Consider the following 22,196-nt stretch of genomic DNA (forward strand, 5'->3'; position numbering starts at 1 on the left):
ACCAGACAATACTTATAATGATGTACTTAAAGTAATTCTATAAAATCAATCTAAATACACTCAAATGGTGGGCATTCATGTCCTTCCCTGAGGACACTCAATTTCTTTACCAGGATTATTTTGTGGAAAATAAAACATACCTTCCTTTGGTAAGTCTTATATCTCAAATTAGTGATGTGCCACTCCTATGCCACTCCTCCTTAGTCAAATATATGATTGCATATATAGGTAATTAATTAGTACAGGTAAAAAAAAATGCATTTGTTACAGAAATTGTCCAGCAGGGGTGGTTCATAATTTGATTTCTGGCACAGCCCCCCACTGTTTACAGGGGCATCCCCCTCAGCTTATGTTTCATCCCCATATCAGGCAAGACTGTTTTATTCAAGCAGTTTATCTCTTCTGAATAAATATTGAAGGGACTCTTGAAACAGCAGCTTTTGCAGTAGCATCTGTCTGAGCATTCCCAAGGGGTAAAGATTTCTGGTATGGGTATAAATAATCCTTTCCCTACCATGTAGTCTCTGACAAGGGCAAACAATTCAAATTCTGGGAAAACTGCCATCTTCATTACTTCATTTCTGTATTTTTCACTATGGCATAACCTACACAGTGTAGATCTAGATCTATTAAATGTTGCTGTGCTAAAAGCCAAAAGATAATTTGGCTGCTAACAACCATAATCTGGTTCTTCAGGTTTATCTGGAGGCCGTTTTAAAAAGGCTATCAAGTTAACGTTATTACATTTATGGAAGGTCAGATGAATTCACTAAGGGAAAAGTTCATAGTGGCACAAAGGTGCATGAGTCAGCTGCTGGGTTAATTAGACATCAGGAGAGCTACCATTGAATATTGGACGTATTTCACTGTGCGTGTCAAAGGTACCTTAGCTCTCTCTCTTTAATACTCGGTCCGAAGATCATCTCCACTCTTCTAGTTGTTCTGTGGTATTAGACAAGTTTCAATTAATCTTAGACAATGTTGCAGTTTTTTTTTCCTTATTTATAATTCTTTCTTCTGTCTTCGTTTTTACGGCTTCTGTACAAGTTAGTACCAAGAAACACTGCGGAAGTGGAACACCATTTCTTCACTGTTACTTTTAAAGTCCATCAACTTGTGTAACTGCTGCATGAGTGAAGCACTCTGGAAGGCCAGTTTCAAATTACCGGAGATAACTTTCAGTTCAAGGTTTTTAACCTCTCCTTCCTCACTCATGCAGCAGACTTTCCACTGTCAAGTTTGCCACTGTGGCTGCTCAGGTACATACGGGGGTGGTCTTGCCCACAAGGGATCTTTTGATTGCTCATTCTCATCACTCTGCAAGAATAGGGTCACCCTGCCTGTCCCTGGTGATTTCTTCTCTCACCTTCTGTTTGTTAGCCATTTGGCGCCTGATTTCTTTCCTCTCACATTCAACCTGCAGGACCTCTCTTTTCTTTTACATCCTTTTCCTACATTTATCCGTTCCCATTACTCCCTTTGTTTTTGTTCCCTCTTTTTTCTCTCTTATTGTTTATTTTTGAAAAAGATTGCTGTCTTGGTTTAGTCCATAACATGTTTTAGAGTTTAAAGTAGAACTTTTAATGTGAGCTCGGTGCTGTTTTGAAAAAAATAGCAGAATAGAGGGTTACATCAGTCACGAATGGATAGCAAAGAAGATCTCTCTCTCTCTCTCTCTCTCTCTCTCTCTCTCTAGGGTAGGCGTGTGAGCAAGAGAATGTGCTATCATTTTAATCGTAAAAATCATACCTTTAATCTGAATTTCACATCTGTAGTTGATACTGGTCTGTTCTTTATTTAATTTTTTTTTAATACTTCTTACCTGGAGAAATGTTTAATTTCAACCTTAAAATCTACTGCATAGACAGTAAATCATTATTGAGTTTACTTTGATTACTAAGTAATATTCCAGACATGTAACTGGGATCCCCAAAGTTTCCTCCCCTGTGGCTCCCATTATCTCTCCAGCTCTTATTCTTTTTTTCCACATTAGTTCTTTTGCCACGGCCATATTACTACCATTGTAAATTCTTCCTCCTGCTCCGTGTAATTGGAACATGGACCACTCCCTTTTCTGATATATTATTACCTTTTTAAACTCTCTCTCAGGTATAATAAATCTACCTGGCCAGCCTTTTCAAGCCCCTTCTGCTCAATTCCTACCTTTTTTGTGCAATTCACTGTCCAAATTAAATTTCTGTCCTTAATCTTTACCATTCTTCAGAAATAAATAACACATTGGCTGTCCTGGGGTCCCCCAAATCCCTAATTTCCGACATTTTAACCAAAAGAGTGTTTACTCCTAACTTATCACACACTTGTCCTATGTTGTCCTTTGGTTCCTCTGTGCCCACTTCAGGGACCTGACCTTCACGTGAGGGATTAACCCTCTTAACTACCAGGGCGTCAGAACTAGGACAACATATTATGTTGATTGGACAGTACTTTTATCCTCTCACCGGGCAAATCCAAAAGCCCTTACCCTCAGTGTGCTCAGGATGCGACACTCTTAGTTCATCTGGAGTCCATCAGAATTATGTTATAGGAAAGGAAGGATCAGTTGATCTAACACCTTAAGAGAAGAACCGTCCTGTGGGCCCATTCTCTAGTCTATAATGATAGTCCAGCTGGTCACTGACACCATCCAGTAAACATTCCTCAATCTTGGACTCCTGGCTGGTTTGCCAAATGTTGAATTGAAACCGTTGCTTCCTGATGCAAAGAACACAGCACACAGAACTGATACAGTTAACTCTTTATTGGACACCAAGTTAACCTAAGAGAACCCTTACTGCTTTCAGCCTTGAATGCAGTCTCCGGAGGTCTCTATTCAACAAAGAGATGCATCAACTTCTATATACTTGAGAAAACAAGTTGATCTAAATGAGTTCATCATTATTCTACATACGAGGTAAATTACCATTATATCCAAGGTAAATTACACTCCTTCTAGCCCGTTCCCCTATAACCCTGTGTCAAGGTTGAATAGTAAGAACACTGAGTTACATTTGCTTCACATAATGTCGGTTTCTTTTCCTGATTCTTCTCCCTTTCAGACTGTTTCTCTGGTTTTTTTTTTCCTTTCTTCTTTATTTATCCTCACTGCCTGATGTGTTTTCCCCAGTTTCTCTCCTTCTTTCTGGAAAAGCTTCAGTACCTCTGCCTTGTGCTCTCTCTTTTGTTCTCATATTTTGAATTTATCTTTAGGTTTATAATTCTTAATCAATACTGCCATTTCATCACACATGTTTATGTCAAAGGTGCCTTCCCTCAGGCACTTGTTTAACAATTTTTTGTTCTTTTTACCTATTTTTTAGAAGTTTTTATGATATTTTTAAGTACTGAGAACTTTTTACTTAATATTTCAACTGATGTTGCTTTACTCATTGTACTATTTTGTTCAGCACACTTTATCAACTAGTCCATTCGTAGTCTTTATTTCTGTCCCATCCCCTCTTTACAGTCACTATGCTATTTTCTACACTGCTTTTATTTTCTCCATTGCAATTCTAATTTGTCCCTAAACAATTTGTAGTTTTATATTATCCATTTGGTCCCGATTCTCTCTAGCTTACCTGTTCTGCCCGTGCAGATCCCTATTTACCTCGGGCAATATCTACAGAATGTCCCATCCTGCCCATGCAGATCCATATTCTTACCAATGCCACGAGGAATTTTTCTGTAATCATTCCCTATCCTCACTGTGCAGTTTTCCTGATCAATTCTTTGAGCCTCCTTTGAAGTTAATTTGTTAACACGTTCCTTTGATCGGAGAGACCCTCTGACTGTCATTTGGTACTCTGTGTCCTCGAGGTCCACTCATTCCCAACAGATTTTAGTCCGAATTTAAAGTGAAAATCACTTACCCTTTATCTGTTTGTCCCGAGAAGATCCCCAGGGAGCTGGGAAGCACTGGGAAGCCGCCTCCTTTCTGATGAGTCACTTTCTGATCCTGCTCGCAACGCCAATTTTGTCGTGGTTTATGAAATCTAAAAACAGTCAGGCAACGTGGAGAATTCTTCAAACCTTTATTTGCAAACAAAGGGTGAGGCAATCAAAAGAACCAGTCATGACTGCCCACCCCCCTACACAGTACACAACGTCTTTTTATATTGTATTCTTGACTTAATTACATTTCTGCACCCACTCATTCATAACCACATATCTTAGCAGTATATCATCCCTTGGCTCACCAAAATTATTTTCATTATTTTCAACCCATTAATCTAATTATGTTTGGAATTAAGTGTTTCATCATATCCTGCTGCCTGGGTACCTTAACTTCAACTTATTCCAGTATCCTGCTGTCGTTATCTTCTATTAATTTACTGGTGCCTGGTGCAGTAAATACATAATGGATTATTATTTTTGTAACATAGCATGTGTTAATTGTTACTTTGTAAATTAGTAAATATAATGATGAATACATAGTAAATATAGTACATAGTTACATAGTAAATGGATTATTGAATGGATAATAGCTAGTACCTGGTTCATGTGGTTTATTTTCTATAGTCTCAGTGTGGCGGTGGATGCGATCATGGACAGACATGTCAGCAAGGGAATGGGATCAGGAATTGAAATGGGTGACCACTGGGAGATCCACACTTTTGAAGTGGACAGAGCTGAGGTGCTCAACAAAGCGATCTCACAGTCTGCACCCAGTCTCTCCAATGTAGACAAGGCCACAACATGAACACCAAATGCAGTAGATGACCCTTGCAGATTCACAAGGGAGGGACTGTTTGGGGCCCCGAATGGTGTTGAGGGAGTAGGTGTGGGCACAATCGGAGCATCTCCTGCGGTCACAGGGATAGATACCAACGGGACGATTGAGGGGGAGCAAGGAGTGGACAAGGGAGTCATGGAGGGAGCGGTCCCCATGGAAGGTGGGGAGGGGAGGAGACAGGAATATGTGTCTAGTGGTGGGGTTACATAATAGGTGGCAGAAATGGTGGAAGAGGATGTGTTGGATACAGAGGCTGGTGGGGTGGTCGATGAAGACAAGGAATCCTGTCCTTGTTACGTGTGGGGTGGAAGTGACCAGGGCAGATATGCAGGGGAGTGCCAAGTTGATGGTGGTAGAGGGAAAGCCATGTTGTTTGAAGAAGGAAGACATCTCTGATGATCAGGTGTGGAAGTCTTCATCCTGGGTGCAGATGCGATGGAGATGAAGAAATTGAGAGAATGGAATGGAATCCTTACAGGGAACAGAGTAGGAGGAGGTGTAGTTGAGGGGGCTGTGGGAGTTAGTGGGTTTGTAGAAGATTCTATTGAGAGTTTGTCTGCTGAGATGGAGACAGATCGAGGAAAAGGAGAGTGTTGCTAGAGATGGAACAAATGAATTTGAGGTTAGGGTGTAAGTTGGTAGAAAAGTGGATAAAGTCAATGAGCTCCATCATGGGTGTATGAGTAGTCATCGATGTAGCGGAGCAAATGTTGAGGGCCCTTGCCTGTGTAGGCTTGTAGCATAGATTGCTCCACATAGCCTTAAAAATGGCAGGCATAGCTTGGGCACATGCAAGATACCCATGGCTACCTTTTTGACCTGGATGAAGTGGGATGAGTCAAAGCAGAAATTATTGAAGGTGAGGACAAATTCTGCCAGCCAGAGGTGGGTAGCGGAGCAAATGTTGAGGGCCCTTGCCTGTGTAAGCTTGTAGCATAGATTGCTCCACATAGCCTTAAAAATGGCAGGCATAGCTTGGGCACATGCAAGATACCCATGGCTACCTTTTTGACCTGGATGAAGTGGGATGAGTCAAAGCAGAAATTATTGAAGGTGAGGACAAATTCTGCCAGCCAGAGGTGGGTGGGGGACTGGTTGGTTCTTTGACCAGAAAGAAATTAAGGGCTTTGAGGCCTTCAGTATGGGGGAATGAAAGTGTATACGGATGGGATGTCCATGGTAAACATGAGCCAATCTCGTTCAGGGAACTCGATCGCCCCATGTTTACCATGGACATTCAACTGATGTTCGGACCTGAGCCCTTCTTCAAGGTATAAGCAAAAAGCAGGCAAACATCTTAATTAAAGACTAGAGATTAAGGGGGAAGAATGGGAGGGGGAGGAGTCCAGACCAACGACCAAAAGGTGTTAATTGAATACGATAAGAAGATTGCCTGGATTGCACACAGAGGGAAGGATACACAAATGGTGTACTGGATTTCAGTACACATGACAATAAGGCAATTTATTCAAACAAGCAATAGAAACAGTGAAATAAACACAAGAAATGGCAATAGAAACAATTCTTAAGATTCCATGAGCACACTCTGTCATCGAAAAAGATCATGCTTGATTTTCTACCAGAATTTTAATTTTTGGTCTCATTTTTCATCTCACTTTCCCTGAATACCCTCTCTTTACCACACTGAAATACCAGTGAGAAATTGATTGATTCATTCATCCTCCCTGCAACAATCTTTGGCTGCACCATCTTTATCTGATATTGTTTCATGTGAATCCATAAATGTTGATTTAATTAATTAGTTTGTGTTATTGACAAATTCATCAAATTAATTTAATGTGGAAGACAATTTGCATTCAGGGCCAGTGGATTGCACCCAGGGCTACAACCTCTCCCACAATATCAGCAAGACTAAGGAACAAGTCATTGACTTCAGGAAGTGAACTAGGGCTTATTCTCCTGTCCATAATCAATGGTGCTGAGGTGGAGACAGTAGAAAGCTTTACTTTCCTCAATGTAACTACCTTCAATGACCTGTCATGGACCAACCAACCCAAGAAGGCACACCAATGCGTGTACTCCTTCAGGGGCCTATGCAAATTTGGCATGTCCCCAACATACTACAACAACTTCAATCAATGTGCCATTAAATGTATCCTGTCGGAATGCACCACAGTGTGGTACAGGAACTGCTCCATCCATAATCGCAGAGAACTGTGAATGTAGCTCAGACCATCACACAATCTCCCTAACTCTCACCGACAGCTAGAGCACAAGTGTTTCATGAAGGAAATATGCTGTTAAGTTCAAACAAGCATTTCATTGAGTGGATTAATCAATCTCTTTTATTTCCTTGTTAAAGTCTGTCATCTTTGTGCCTCTGAATGAGTAATTCCTCCTCCTTTCATTTTAAAAATTTATTTAAAAATCCCTTTGCTTCCTTGCACCATGCTGGGATATAAAGCTTGGTCAATTTTTATGTGCGAAGGTCAGAGAATTGCCTTAACAAAACGGCCAGCTGAGCTCTATAATATCAGCTTTATTTGAGGTTAATGCATTCTCGCTACCGGTCTGGTTGCAAAAGGCAATAAAATAAAGCTGTTCAGAACAATGTGCCTTAACCATAGCAACATGTTAATAAAATTGGAAAGGAAGAGGCAAGGGATCTCAACTGCAAGCTACTCTTGCTTCTGGGGAAATTCAAGCTCATGGCTCCACTGCTCCCTGTTTATTACAGCCCGAATGCTTGTTCCAGTTTGTGAAATGCTGCAAGGGAAGACATGGCACTGAACAACAATTTTTTTTTCAAAAGGTTTGCTTCCTGAAAGAAAGTTGGGGATTCTAATAGACAACTTCAAGCTGAACACCAAGATAATTTCAGATTTGCTGTATCACAAAGGAAGTTAGAGAAACATTAAATAACTTCTATTGAATTTAGCATTTTTAATCGCATTGTGACAGAGTATATAGAGGAGTTAGGGAGATAAATTGGGAAAGGTTTGTTAGAGCAGAACACTTTAACACAGAATATTTGCAGGAGCTTTTACAAGAGTGCTCAGACTCATAAGGGACTGTCATTTGCAAAAAGAGCAACAAATGTAACAACAGGCAGGGCAGCTTTACCTGGAAAACAGAACTTGCTGTCTGGAAGGTCAAGTGATCTTTGCAGGCAGAGAGCAGAAGAAAAAAAGCAGGCTTTCCTCTCAGTGAGGAGGGGGTGAGAGAGGAGAGACAAGACATCTTCCAGAGGGACAAGTTGGCAAGCTTTGGAAGACAGCCTGGTCTGGCTGTCTGGTGTTTCCCTTGGAATAGAAGAAACAAAAAGGAACTCTGTGGTGACGTTAAACAGGAAAAACTCTGAAAACCAACAAGAACCCCTCTGAGTGGTAACCATTTACTTATTAAGCACCAAAGCCTGGTGAACTTTATTAATGTGAACTTTCGTGCACAGTACAAGAATTGCATGCAACCAGTGAGATTGGACTGTGAACCAAAGAACTTTGCTGAACTTACACACACACACGCCCTTAGAATTAGAAGGGGGTTAAGTGAGTCAATAGAGATAAGTTAGTTTGATTCTTTTTTCATGTTCAAAGATAATTAAAAGCAAATTTTGTTTAAGTAACCCTTTGTCATGGTGCATATCTATTGCTGCTGGGTTTTGGGGTCTTCTGGACGCATAACAGATGCATAACACATTGCATTAGTTCAACTGACCTAAAAATGTTTTTCCACTGATTTTCATTTGAACTCAGCATCAGATATCTTTCGTAACAGTATCCAACAATAGTCTGCCAGCATTGATAGATTCCAGTTGCACTGATACCACTCTTCCGTGGTCATAATGTCCTGGTGAAACCTTTCACCATGTTTGTCATTGACTGGATCAAAATCAGGGAAGAGTCCAAGTGCAAATGCTATTGTTAAAAATACTCACTCTGCTATTGCCTGAAGAACATGTGCATCAATATGCATTCAAGCTATTTCATTGTAATGCACATTGTCTGTATATGCGATTTGCTTTTGTAACTTGTCTGCATCTATTCTGACTAAGCATGCCCAGGCCTAAGACAATATTTGCATAGTACCTGCACCTAATACTTGCCCAGGCATCTTGGACTGACCAAAACAGCTTGCTTTATGGGCAATATTCTGGTAGACTTAAAATATGATATTAAATACTATCAAGGATTATTACGTCTGATCTCTGAAAGTTAAAAAAAGTTGCATCAGGACTCTGATGGCAAGTTCAAAAGCGTAGACATTTTTAAATGAAATGAGTTGACAAGAAAAGATTTTGAGGCAGGTAAATGGAATGGAAAATGTGGTCCAAAGAGCCCTGGGACTCTATGACATCAGATTTTTCCCAACAATCCATCTTTGTGATCAGGTGAAAGTACCACAATTAATTGAACAAATTGTGATAGATTTCACGAGAGCTTTTGGATGGTATATTATTAGCAGAAATCCTTTAAATCAAAAAAAATCTGAAGCACCATGGAGATCCATTAATGAGACAAAGGAATTTTGGGTCCTTGTCAATGTCCTTCTGCTGTCTAAAGCTGTTTGATGAATGTGTTGTCAGCATCTTCAAGAGAAGAAAAATGATATTTAAGACCAAACTAAAATTGTTTTAGTTCATTATCAAATGACATTGATGCAAGTTTGTAACAATTTTTGAAAATGTGAGTACAATAATGAGCTTAGTCTGGCTAGGAGCCCTTTAGGCCATTCTGTCACTTACATAGAAGATCATGGCTAATGACTTATTCAAATCGATGTTCCCAACACATTCTCATAGTTCCTCATTCCTTTGGCATCTAAAGGCCCATCAGTCATTGATGTTGAATCTAGTACCTGCATATGCAGTACATTCATATATACATTTGTAAAAATAAATAAATGTTGTTTAATAAATATTAGAGCCCCATTGGTATGAACAGTTCATTCAGTCATACAGCAGTCTGATGGTTTTAAATGTGAATCCAAGATTTTGATGTCGTTACCTCAGAATCTGCTTCGCTTCAAGTAGTGAGCTTGCAAATTTTTCTTGATTATCAGTGCAATAATACTTACACTTTAGCATCTGAATTCCTCTAAATGCTGAAAATACCCATAATTTTCTGCAATTTTACCAAGGCAGTGGTATAGCAAGGCAGACTTTCATCTGTCCATACACTTATATGTGAATTATTATTCAGCCTTTGGGGACGTTGACAGATTGGGTTTGTTTAGCAGGAGAATTCTAGTGATTTCAAGAAGTGAAGCAATCTCAGCTATGGTTCATTCTCACAATGTACTGCTGTGGTCACTGTCCTGTAGGGTACTTCAGCCGCTCAGTTCCTTGCTAGTCTGCTGCCACAGTCCCCTTCCCTGTGGGGTCATCTCCTCTGCTTCTCCTTCTCAACAGGGTGGGGGGGGGGGGGGGTGTCTCTCCCTGTTTCCAATGCCGTGCACCAGTCCACTTCACCCCCAGAGTCTGAAACCCCTTGAGGCCATTGCCAGCACAGACAGCACCATCTTGGGCACAGACTCTGCGGTTGTAGGATGGTAAATAAAAACACTGCTTGCTCCTTTAACAGGCTATTTAAATCCTGTACAGAGCTGGTGCCATGTGGACCGGGCGGTTGGACCCTGCAGAGGAATGCTGTGTCTCTTTCTTGCTCTCTCCGTGTCTGCAACAATTTTTTTTAAACACAAAGAACATCAAAATATATATGTGGATATATATTTGTGATTTGGATAACAAAGTGAGGAAAGCCATCAAAGAATACAGCAGGGCATAGGGCTGTTGGAAATTTGGGGAGCAAAAATAGGAAATGATGGTTTAATCTGGACCAGTGTGAGCTGATGCATGTTACGAAGTCAAATGCAAGGAAGCAGAATTAGCCCATCGAGTCTGCTCCGCCATTCAAATAATGGCCGAGGTAATTGGCAGTGCTTAGAAGCACTGATGTACAGAATGATCTTGGCATGCAAATATAGACCTCTCCAGACTAAACAATGCAACAGATAAAGGCATTCAATATAAAAGTTGAGGTCATTTTAAACTATGGGCCACTTTTGGAGTATTGGTGTTCAACTCTGGCGACTGAGCTGTAGGAAGGATGTGAAGGCTTTGGAGATGGTTCAGAAGAGGTTGCCTGGATTGAAGTGTTTTAATTATATGGAGAGGTTTGATAAACTTTAATTGTTTTCCCTGTTGCTGAGGGATGAGCTGATGGAAGTATATAAAATTTTGAATGGTGTAGATGGGTGGAAATGTCAATACCAGAAGACACAAATTTAAGGTGAAAGGGGGAAAGCTTAAAGGAGATTTTGCAGAGGATTTTTTTTAAATTTAGATGCCTGAAACAGATGATGGAAGCAGCTCTGAGAGCAACATTTAAAAGACATTTATGTGGACATGTGAATAGGAATGGAACTGAAGAAGCATGCCATGTGGTGACAGGCAGGGTTAGTTTAGATTGGTTTGCTGCTCTATCTTATCAGCCATATGCTCATACCAATCAATTACTGTGAAAGAAGCAAGAAAGAATGTCAGTGGTGGTAATCTGGACTGGACTGAACCAATTCTCCCAATATTGCGGTGAAAATTTCTTAAGTTAAAAAGAAAGAAGCTCTGGGAACCACAGAACCACAGAATGGAACCAAGTGTAATTTCAAGAAGGAGCATGAAATTCTGTGCCTCGTCTCATTCCATATGCTCAGTGGTAACTGGTGTGTCAAAAATTGGGCATGAAATGGATTACACAAAGCAGACTGCTGCTACTGTACATCCACATACCTGACAGGTAATCAGGGATTATGGTGGCCAAACTAAGCCTTCTAACCCTGCACTCCTTTCAGAGAATAAAAGCCTTTCCTTGAACGTAAGGTATATGATTTGTTTATGAAAATCCATAAGAGGAGATTCACTTTTGCTTCTCTTTCTCTGGCTGCAAGGGGTCCGGAAATGGCGAATCCTTGTCTGCCTTATTGGGAAACTAAAGGCAATTTGGTGTAATATTGCATTTCTCTTTTATTACACGACAATATATAGTATCTGATTTGAATTGATGTCACTGCTTGGCACCCTGTGTCTGCATCACACATGCCAAAAAGTACAAACGACTCTCCCAAATGTATTGGTCAATATTCATGATCGTACATTAAATCAGCCAGACATTCTCTGTTGTTCAATTGAATTTCCGCATCATTTCCTCTTACATCTGTTCTTTAAATAACTTTCATCTCTCTTTAATTATCAGATTTGTTCCCTGATTGCATTCTGTTCACATGAGCCTTTCTGCATGAATACCTTTCCGATGTGACGAGGTTGAATGCACTTACTGTATGTGTTACCAATGGGAAGGAAGTGATGCAAGTTATTGGGTGGAAGTTCTGAAGAGGCTGGTCCCCTTTAATTTTCACTTTAATTCCTAGAACCAGTTGCAGATTTAGTTGGACTGAGCAGCAGAACCAACACTAGATGTACAAGCATTAACTCGATGTGTTTCATCTTCCACAAAGAATTTAATGTCATACCAGCACAAATCACCCCTGGGTGATGATATAAGCACATCATTTACTCCTTAAAATTAAATTTTAAAAACTTACAGTGCCCTCCATAATGTTTGGGACAAAGACATTTTTCTTTCCTTTATTTCCCCCTTTGCTCCACAGTTTTAAATTTGTAATCAAACAATTCACATGATTAAAGTGCACATTCCAAATTTTATTAAAGAGTATTTGTGTATGTTTTGTTTTGACCATGTAGAAATTACAGCTGTTTGAGACATAGTCTCCTCATTTTAGGGCACCATAATATTTAGGACATAGCAATGGTATGTATATTAACTAGTTATGTTTAGTACTTTGTTTCATATCCCTTGCATGCAATGACTGCTCACAGACATCTCCAGGTGCTGAATATCTTCTCTAGCAATGCTCTGCCAGGCCTCTACTTGTTTTGGGGTCTTTCCCCCTTATGTTTTCTATTCAGCATATTGAAGGCATCCTCAATTGGATTTACATTGAGTGACTGACTTGGCCATTCAAGAATTTTCCAGATTTATTTTTCAAAGACTCCTTTGTTGTTTTTGCAGTATGTTTGGGATCATTGTCTTGATGTAGGATGAAGCATTGTGTCTGCAGGCATTTGTTTGAAATTGAGCAGATACGATATTCCTGTACACCTCAGAATTCACCTTGCTACTGCCAGCAATTACATCAATAAAAATAAGTACACCAGTACCTGTTGCAGCCATACAAGCCCAGGCCATAACGCCCCCACCATCATATTTCAAAGATGGATCTTGGATCTTGGGCAGTTCCTTTACACCTCCACACTTTGCTCTTGCCATCACTCTAATACAGGTTAATCTTGCTCTCATCTGTTCACAAGACCTTTTTCCCAGAATTCTATAGGCTCTTTTAAATACTTCTTGACACACTGTAATGTGGCCATCCTCTTTCTGCGGCTATCTAGTGGTTTGTATCTTGCAGTGTACCCTCTGCATTTCTGTTCATGGAGTCTTCTGTGCACAGTAAATATTGACACATCTAAACCTGCCTGTTTCTGATCTGTTGGACTGGCATTTGGGGATTTTTCTTCATTATCATGAGAATTTTTCTGACATCAGTGGAGGTTTTAATCAGCTTGCCAGTCCCTTTGCAATTACTGAGCTCATCGGTACACTCTTTCTTCTTATTGATGTTCCAAACTGTTGATTTTGATAACCTTAAGGTTTGGGAAATGTCTCTTGTTTTTCATAACGGCTTCTTTGACTTTCATTGGCGTGGCTCTGGTCCTCATGTTGAAAAATGGCAACTACTGACTAAAGGTGATCAAAAGCTTAGAAGCAAGTCTAGCTCTCTTGTACCTGTTTTATTTAATGGAACAACAAACTGAACAAAGTTGTTCAAAGTTTAGATTAAAATCTTAACAAAATATGTTACTTCGGAGAATGCAATCATACTTATGTATGATATTAAAATATAAAATTGTATTCTATACCAAATATATCAACTTTGTTTGATCGATTTAGCCAATTTTTGGGTAATAAATTAAATTTGAATAAGAGTAAACTTTTACTGTTAAAAAGGTGCTTATGCAGCTTATTCTTGTTTTCCTTTTAAAATAGTGAAAGATCAATTCCAGTATTTAGGAATTACAATTACAAAAAGTAACAAAAACTTAATGACGGAGAATTTTTTTTGGTATTACTCAATAAGATTAAACTATTATCGGGTTGGTCACCCTTATCGATCAAAATGATGGGTCCACATTAATTTGATTAAAATGAACATTTTTGCCTAAATTTCTGAATCTCTTTCAAGCTTCACCAATTTTTATTCCTAAATATTTCAAGCTACACCAACAATTATTCCTAAATGTTTTTTTGGCTCATTAGATTTTGTTATTTCTACCTACATATAGCAGCGGGGGGTGGGGGGGGGGGGGGGAGCGTGTATAAATAAAACCCATCTTCAAAAGATTATAAGGAATGAAGGATTATCACTTCCAAATTTTAGATTTATTATTGGGCAATTAACATATATAATTTACTTTTATTATTACATTTGGATAAGTCAGTGAATCGCCTCCCCCTTGGGTAGAAATGGAATTGCCGTTTTCCAAAAAAAACTTCTATTGTTGGCAATTTTAAAATCTTTTTTTACCATTTTCCTTTTCTAAATTGACACACAATCCATCAATGAGAAATAGGTTAAGAATATGGGCTCAATTTAGGAATGGGCTTAATTGTTTTTCTCTGGCTAGTCCCATTATAGATAATCATCTTTTTCAGCCGTCTCTGCTGGATGTAGGCTTCAAGGCATGGATTAGGTATCCAAAGTTATAATGATCTTTTTACTCGAGATAATTTTCCCTCTTATAAAACAATTATCAGCCAAATTTAAACTTTCTAACAGACAGTTTTTTTCAGATATATACAAGTTAGACATTTTGTTCAGTCCAAATTTTCTGATTTTCCTCGAATCCCAAATTCTAATATTCTTTATGTATTTTTTTTAATGGAAAGCTGACTTCACCTCCCTATACACAGTGGTTATATGAAGTAATATCATATTTTAGCTTGGAAAAAATTAGATATAATATTAAAGATAGAAAGTTTCAATTTGTAAAGATGTGGGGCCCATTCATGGAATACTCCCATGATTGAAAATCTTAAGAATTTTTTAATGCTTCGGAGATTTTCTATCCGATGTCAGGAGGTCACCATCGGATCTACATAGATTAGATGTGGTTTTTAGGTTTTTGTTTTGTTTTTCTATTTTTTTTTCAGTTGTCTTAACTTGACAAATATGGGTTTAACATGGTTTTTATAGTTTAATTCAATCACTTGTTTCTTATGTTGATCAGGGAATTGTACATGTAGTTTTATCAATTTTTTTTCCTTTTTTGTTCATATATGTATACAAAATGATTGGTTACATGCTTTTCTTAAAATTTAGTATGCATTTTACATGTTAAACTCATTAAAATATCTTAAAAAGAAAAGAAAGAAAACATGCCAATACAGTTTTGAGAGATTGGCTGTGCCAAAATTATTTTGAAACAATTTCAAGTTTACATTTACACCAGCATTCCGTGCAAATCTACTTTTGTCACAGGAAAAAAAAAATTGCACAATGTAAGATTTTTGTGCCCATTGACTACTAAATATTAGAGGGAACATTGCCTGCACTGAGGAAGCAATTAAAAATACCTGAATAATCACTCACACCTGTGAACCCAAATGTTCCAAACATTATGGTGCCCTGAAATGGGAGAACTGTCAATAAAAAGTTCTGTAATTTCTACATGGTCAAACCAAAATGTTTACAATTAACCTTTAATGTGAACTTTAATAATATGTTCATGGTGGGGAGCTGGCTGATGGAGGACCTCAGTTTTCTTCAGGCTGACTTCCAGGCCAAACATTTTGGCAGTTTCCGCAAAACAGGACGTCAAGCGCTGAAGAGCTGGCTCTGAATGGGCAACTAAAGCGGCATCGTCTGCAAAGAGTAGTTCACGGACAAGTTGCTCTTGTGTCTTGGTGTGAGCTTGCAGGCGCCTCAGATTGAAGAGACTGCGCCTGTCCCGCATCGGACTTGTCAGCCACAAACGAGCCTGCAGCTTACGTGGACATTTACCCCTCCATAAATCTTCGTCCGCGGAGCCAAGCCAAAGAAGAAGAATAATATGTTAATTGTCTTGTTACAAGTTTAAAACTGTGGAGCACATGGGCAAATAAAGTTTAAAAAAAAGTGCCTTTGTCCCAAAAATTATGATGGGCACTGTACTTTTATGTTTTTAAAATTAATTTTGGGAAGTAAATGATGACTTATATCATCATGAAGTAGGTCTCTCAAATAAAGTTACCCAAATCTCTCACGATATAATAATGCATTGCTGGAGAGATTCATTTTAAAGGATCCATTATTTGGATTGTAACATTTAGTTATCAATATTCAGCATGTTTGAGCTACTTTCATTTGTGATCCACTTGAAACAAAGAAGAACTCTGGAATTTAACTAAGAGTCCATTGCACGATCACACCACGTTCCTCTTTATGATTCTTGAAACAGACGTTAATGCATAAACAGAGAAAAATGGAGGGTGATCCAGTGGGAAAATTCTAGTTCGTTGATAAAGTTGGTTATTATCTTGGCTGAAGGGGCAGTACTGCGCCTAGATTTCTAAAGAAAAACAAATGAAGTTGTTAGTCCCTGCTTATAAAAGTTGCATGAAAGATTAATGTAGTTGAAAATACTGCACCAAATGTTCATTTGTAAATCAAATACTTTCATTGGTTGAAATCCAGTTGAAATTTTGAATAAATCTTGACACTTGTGCAAATCGTGTTATGCAAATTCAGCAAGAATATTAAATGTGAAAGAAGTAATGATATTTTAATATTCCTCAGCACTTTGGGTTCAAATTCTGCTCTGTCTGTAAGGAGTTTGTATGTCCTCCCCGTGTCAACGTGGGTTTTCCCTGATGGTTCTGGCTTCTTCCCACTGTACAAAATTTACCGGGAGTGTAGGGTAATAGGGTATAAATTGGGTGGCACGGACTCGTGGGTCGAAATGGCCTGTTACTGTGCTATTTATGTCTAAATTTAAATTTAAAATTGTATTTTCTTCTGTGTGTCTGGTATTGGCAGCTGAACAACCAATTGAGTTTGATGCCACAGTTGCCTTCCTTGCCGAAACTCAGCTCATCATTTATTTTATTTTGCTTCTCATTTATCTCTTGTTGCCAGTAGAGTGCATTTTGACTTTTGCATAAAATGTGTGCGCCTGTACTTTATCATCATCTTCTTGTCAATCTAGTCAAATCTAAATTTCATAATCTCTCTACCAACGGAATTTGCATTAGATTGCACAAGCAGGCCACTGCAAAAAAAGGCAATAGCCTTCTTAAACTGTTCTATATTTAAAAAAAAACAATCATAGCTCTCCTAATAGCTTTATGAATTTATCCTAACATTCAGATGATCCATGAAGGTAAAATCTGAGCCTAAACCTCAGAATCAGAATAAAAATTATTGTCATGAACAATTCACAAAATTAATTGTTTTGCAGCAGCTTCATTTAGTTCAAACATTTATATAAAAACCACCTTACAAAATAAATAAAATTAGTGCAAGAAAAAAAGTCAAAGGCAGGCAGTTTCTGGGGTTCATTTTTCGTTCAGGAATCTAATGGCAGAGGGGGAGTTGTTCTTGTGCCCCTGAGTGCTCCTATCTCTTGGTCAAACTTTTGACCATCTGCTTCTGTGCCTGGGTATTTGGGCTGTTCTGTTATGAAGATCCTTGCAATGTTTTTTTTCTATGTTCGGCATTTAACACCATCATCCCCTCAAAACTGATCAGCAAACTACAAGGACTGAGAGTGAACACACCGCTGTGTAATTGGAACATGGATTTGCTCACCTCCAGACAACAATTAGTGAGGATTGGTATGAACATCTCCTCCACAATCGGCGCACCACAGGGCTGTGTTGTTAGCCCCCTGCTCTACTCACTTTACACCTTAAGACTGTGTCGCTCACTACGACAATAACAAATTTGCCAAGGATCCCAGGGTAGTGGGTTGTATAAAGGAAGGGGATGAGTCATGATTTTCATGATTGAAAATTTGGCTGAATGGTGTATCGTCAACAACCTTGCACTCAAGGTCACCAAAACTGAAGAGTTGATTGTTGACTTCAGGAAAGGAAAACCAGAGATATACAATCCAGTGATCAATGGAGGATCATAGGTGGAGAGAGTGAGCAAATTTAGATTCTTGGGAATCACTATATCGGAGGATCTTTCCTGGACCCAACACATAAATGGCATCATGAAGAAAACATGTCAGTACCTCTACACCCTCAGGAGTTTGCAGAAGTTTGGTATGACACCAGAAACCCTGGCAAATTTCTACTGAGGTGTGGTGGATTGTGTGCTGACCGGCTGCATCACAGTCTGGTATGGGAACACCAATTACCCTGAGCATAAAGCCTTCCAAAAGGTAGTGGAAACAGCCCAGATATTACAGGTAAAATCCTCCACAATATTCAGAACATCTACAGGGAACACTGCTGTCGGAGGGCAGCAGCATTCATCAGAGACCCACACCTCCCAACACATGCTCTTTTCTCATTGCTGCTATCAGGAAAGAGGTATAGGTGCGACAAGACACACATGACCAGATTCAGGCTACCCCTCTACCATCAGAATCCTCAACGACAAAGTCAATCAGAAACTCATTTAAGGACTCTTACTTGTGCACTTTATTGATTGATTTTCTTTGTTATCTCTAAATTCCACAGTCAGTTTGTTTACATTTGTTTTCTCTTTACAGTTCTTTTATTTGTTTCCATGTTTACGCTCTGTACAGTTAATTTTTGGACTACCAATTAGGGGTAATTCTGCCGAGCCTGCAGGAAAAAGGAATCTCAGGGTTGTATGTGATATCATATATGTACTCTGACATTAAATCTGAAATGTTGTATGAGCTGCACAAGTAATTTTGCTGTTGACACTGGTGGTGGTGACCAGACAAATTTGCCTTTTTTTCTCTTCGTGTTTGCCTTAGCTTACTAAACATGAGAAAATCATGACATTTGCTAACTAATTGAGGCTGGTGGGTTTCAGTCTTATCTAATGGTGTTTGGCTTAATTTTGGTTCAGTCTGTTTAATGGCTTTCTGATGCTGCTAAGTTGTGCCAAGTAAATATTTTGGCTGTGTTATCAGAGGGTGATGAACATCCAAAGAAATGGAAGACGCTCTCTACAGCAAAAAAAAATAGAACTGGGGTAGATGGTTGGTGGGAAGTCAATGAGGGGAAAGGAAAAGCCAAAACTTTTAAAGCTCTGTTGGCATCTTTCCACTCACTCGGACAGATTAAATATGGCAATAGGGAAAATTTCAAATCTGCATTAAGATGACTTTTCAGAGACTGTATTATCTAATTTGCTTACAATTTTAGATTCAAATAAGGGCTACATATTGTTTGTACGACTCCCACAACTCAACAGAACTGAGCAGTTTGGTATAGTCAAGTTTATTGTCATCTGACTGCACAAGTATCACCTGGTGAAAGAACGTTCCCCGGTCCTCAGTACAAAAGACGCAGACACACAACCAGATAGAGCACATACAGACAAATACATACACACGTCATGTATTCATCTATACAAATAAATAAATATTGTTCTATAAGTATGAGAGTCTTGGATAGTTAATGTGAGCAGTTCCTTTGGTCATTCAGCATTCTCACTGCTCACGGGAAGAAGCTGATCCTCAGCCTGGCGGTGCTGGCTCTGATACTCCTGGAGCTCTTTCCTGAAGGGAACTGCTGAAAGATGCTGTGTCCTGGTAGAAGGGGTCCTCAATAGTTTTGTATGCCTTCTTCAGACAATGATCCTGATAGATCATGTCAATGGTGGGGGGGGGGAGACTCATGGGCATCTGACTAAAGAAGATTTTCCATATCTCTCTTTCAGATTGGTACCTTTTTATTCTGAAGTTTCCCCCTCTTAATCTAGACTCCCCTGTCATGAGAAACATCCTTGCTACATCTAATCTGGCCAAGCCTTTCAACCTTCAAAATGCCTTCATGAGCTTCCCCCATCCTTCTATACTCCAACAAGTACAGTCCATTCATTCCTCATATGCTAACCCTTTCAGTCCTTGTATAATTCTAATAAATCTTCTCTGAACCCTCTCTAGCACCAGCAAATCTTTTCTCAAATAAGACACCCAAAACTATACACAATACTTCAAGTGAAGTCTTACCTGGGCTTTTTGAGTCTCAACATTACATCCCAGCTCTTTTATGCTATTCCTCGACAAATGAATGCCAACATGGCATTTGCCTTCTTCACCATGGACTCAGTTTGGAGGTTAACCTTCAGGGTATCCTGCATGAGGAATCTCAAGTCGCTTTGCACCTTAGAATTTTGAATTTTCTATCCTGCTTCAAATTAGTCTTCCCGACTATTTCTTCTACCAAAGAGCTTGATGGGTCCACACACCAACGTTATACTTCATCTGCCACCTTTTTGCCCGTACTCCTAATCTATCCAAGTCTCTCTGGGTGAAATACACTGTCAGCGCCAGACCAGTGGTGGAGGTAGGTACAATAGGATCTTTTAAGAGTCTATTGGATAGGTTCATAGGACTGAGTAAAATAGAGAGTTATGCAGTTGGGAAATTCTAGACAGTGGTTGGAGTAGATTATTAGGTGCACAACATTGTGGGCTGAAGGGCCTGTATTTTGCTGTGGAGTGAAATTGATTCATGGAAGGAGTTGGAGGATGATAATATGGACAAAGAGGCATAAATATGTATCAAATGACATTGCAATGGAATATGCCCAGAAGATCACATTGTGGCAGTGGAGAGAGAGTGTGTCTTTGTGACACTCCTCTAATTGTTTCAAACCTGGAAATAACCAATGAGTTGTGTTTGAGGTTTTCAGTGGTGATAACTGAGAGTTTATTGGGGGAAATGAGTAGCACAGAGTTCTAATAGTAAAGTAGTTGGGAGATAAGACCATAAGACATAGCAACAAAAATAGGCTATTCAGCCCATCCTGCCTGCCCCACCATTTAATCATGAGGTGATCTATTTCACCTCTCAGCCCCACTGCCTGGTCTTCTCTCCATAACCTTTGACACCCTGGCTAATCAAGAACTTATCAATCTCTGTTCTAAATACACCCAACGTCCTGACTTCCACAATGCCTGCGGCAGAAAATATTTTCCATTGATGTTGATAACGTGGATGATGTCATAAACCCTCCCAGCCCTCGATTCACAACTGGTGTTACTCTTTAAGTGTGTCCTTCTCCTAGTGATGCTTCTTGACAGATGGCTTCCTGGTTTCCGAGGCATAGAGGACTCTCCTTTTATCCAGGAGGTGTGCCTGCAAACTGAGATGCTTTTTCCTCTCCTCTGTCACGTCAACCAGCATGTTTCTGAACCTTTGTAATAATTCCATTTGTGATTGCAAACAATGAGGACCTTTCATTTAAGAAGTACAGCTTCCAGCACGCTCAGTCCATTCAATTCCATTCTGGAATTTAATGCTAATAAGGTATGGTTTGTACCTATCTCAATGCCCTGATCTCTATATTGAGATAGGAGCATAGGTTGATGCAGTACCTGTAACACATGATGCAGGTGTGGATTACTTGTGCATCAAGATTTCAGAACATCTTCTCCAAGACCATCCCTCCTAATCTAATCTTACATTGATGTTTCAACTATCTTATCAATACATGGTTCATAGGGAGGCAAGTCTTTTCCAACTTTACTTCTGCACCTTTCAATTACTTGTGTGAACAACTTTAATAAATGTGCCTCAAAAGGGTTGCACCAGAATCTAAAAGACAAATATGCTTTATTTGAACACATTTGGGAACCATATATAGAGTATATGAGAAACTGCCAATTTTGGACCTCCATCTCTTGAAGTGACAAGATACAAATATGAAAATAATTAAATATGAAATATTGGTCAACACAATTTCTTTTTCTTCTTTTTTTTGTTCTTTTATTGTTTATTTATTTCTTCTTCTTTCTTTCATTTCATGCTTTAAGTTATTGGGGATGGGGAGGGTGGGAGAAGGGGGGGAAATGAAAATGTCACTGTGTATATTTTAATGCTGAATATTTGTATATGTTGTTACTAACATGGTTCACAGTGAAGTACTAATTTTTTTTTTAATTACAAAAAACAATATTCTGATGCAGGATATTCATTGTAGATGAAACCTAGAGCATAAAGAGACCATTTATTACCATGTGAAAAACTGAATTTAGACTGTATATATCTGAAAATAAATCTTTATCTGATGAATTTAAGCGATCTTGTAACCAAATTATTATGCATTCTTGAGGAAAGATGAACTGGAAATTGTTTGAGTAAACAGAAGTTTGGTGGCAGAGCTTTGTTAACTGGCTCTGTTTGCTAAGATATTGGCTTTAGCAGTGTTAATCCATACGGCAAATTTCCAGACATTGA

At 39.0% G+C, this 22,196-nt stretch overlaps 1 protein-coding gene across 5 annotated transcripts in view; it reads left to right on the plus strand.

Moving 5' to 3' along the window:
- Nucleotides 1-22,196, plus strand: part of LOC138765084 (copine-8-like) — a 437,705-nt gene that overhangs the window by 233,793 nt on the left and 181,716 nt on the right. The window lies entirely within an intron of this gene.

The sequence above is a fragment of the Narcine bancroftii genome, chromosome 5 (assembly GCF_036971445.1).
Source record: "Narcine bancroftii isolate sNarBan1 chromosome 5, sNarBan1.hap1, whole genome shotgun sequence".
NCBI lineage: Eukaryota > Metazoa > Chordata > Chondrichthyes > Torpediniformes > Narcinidae > Narcine > Narcine bancroftii.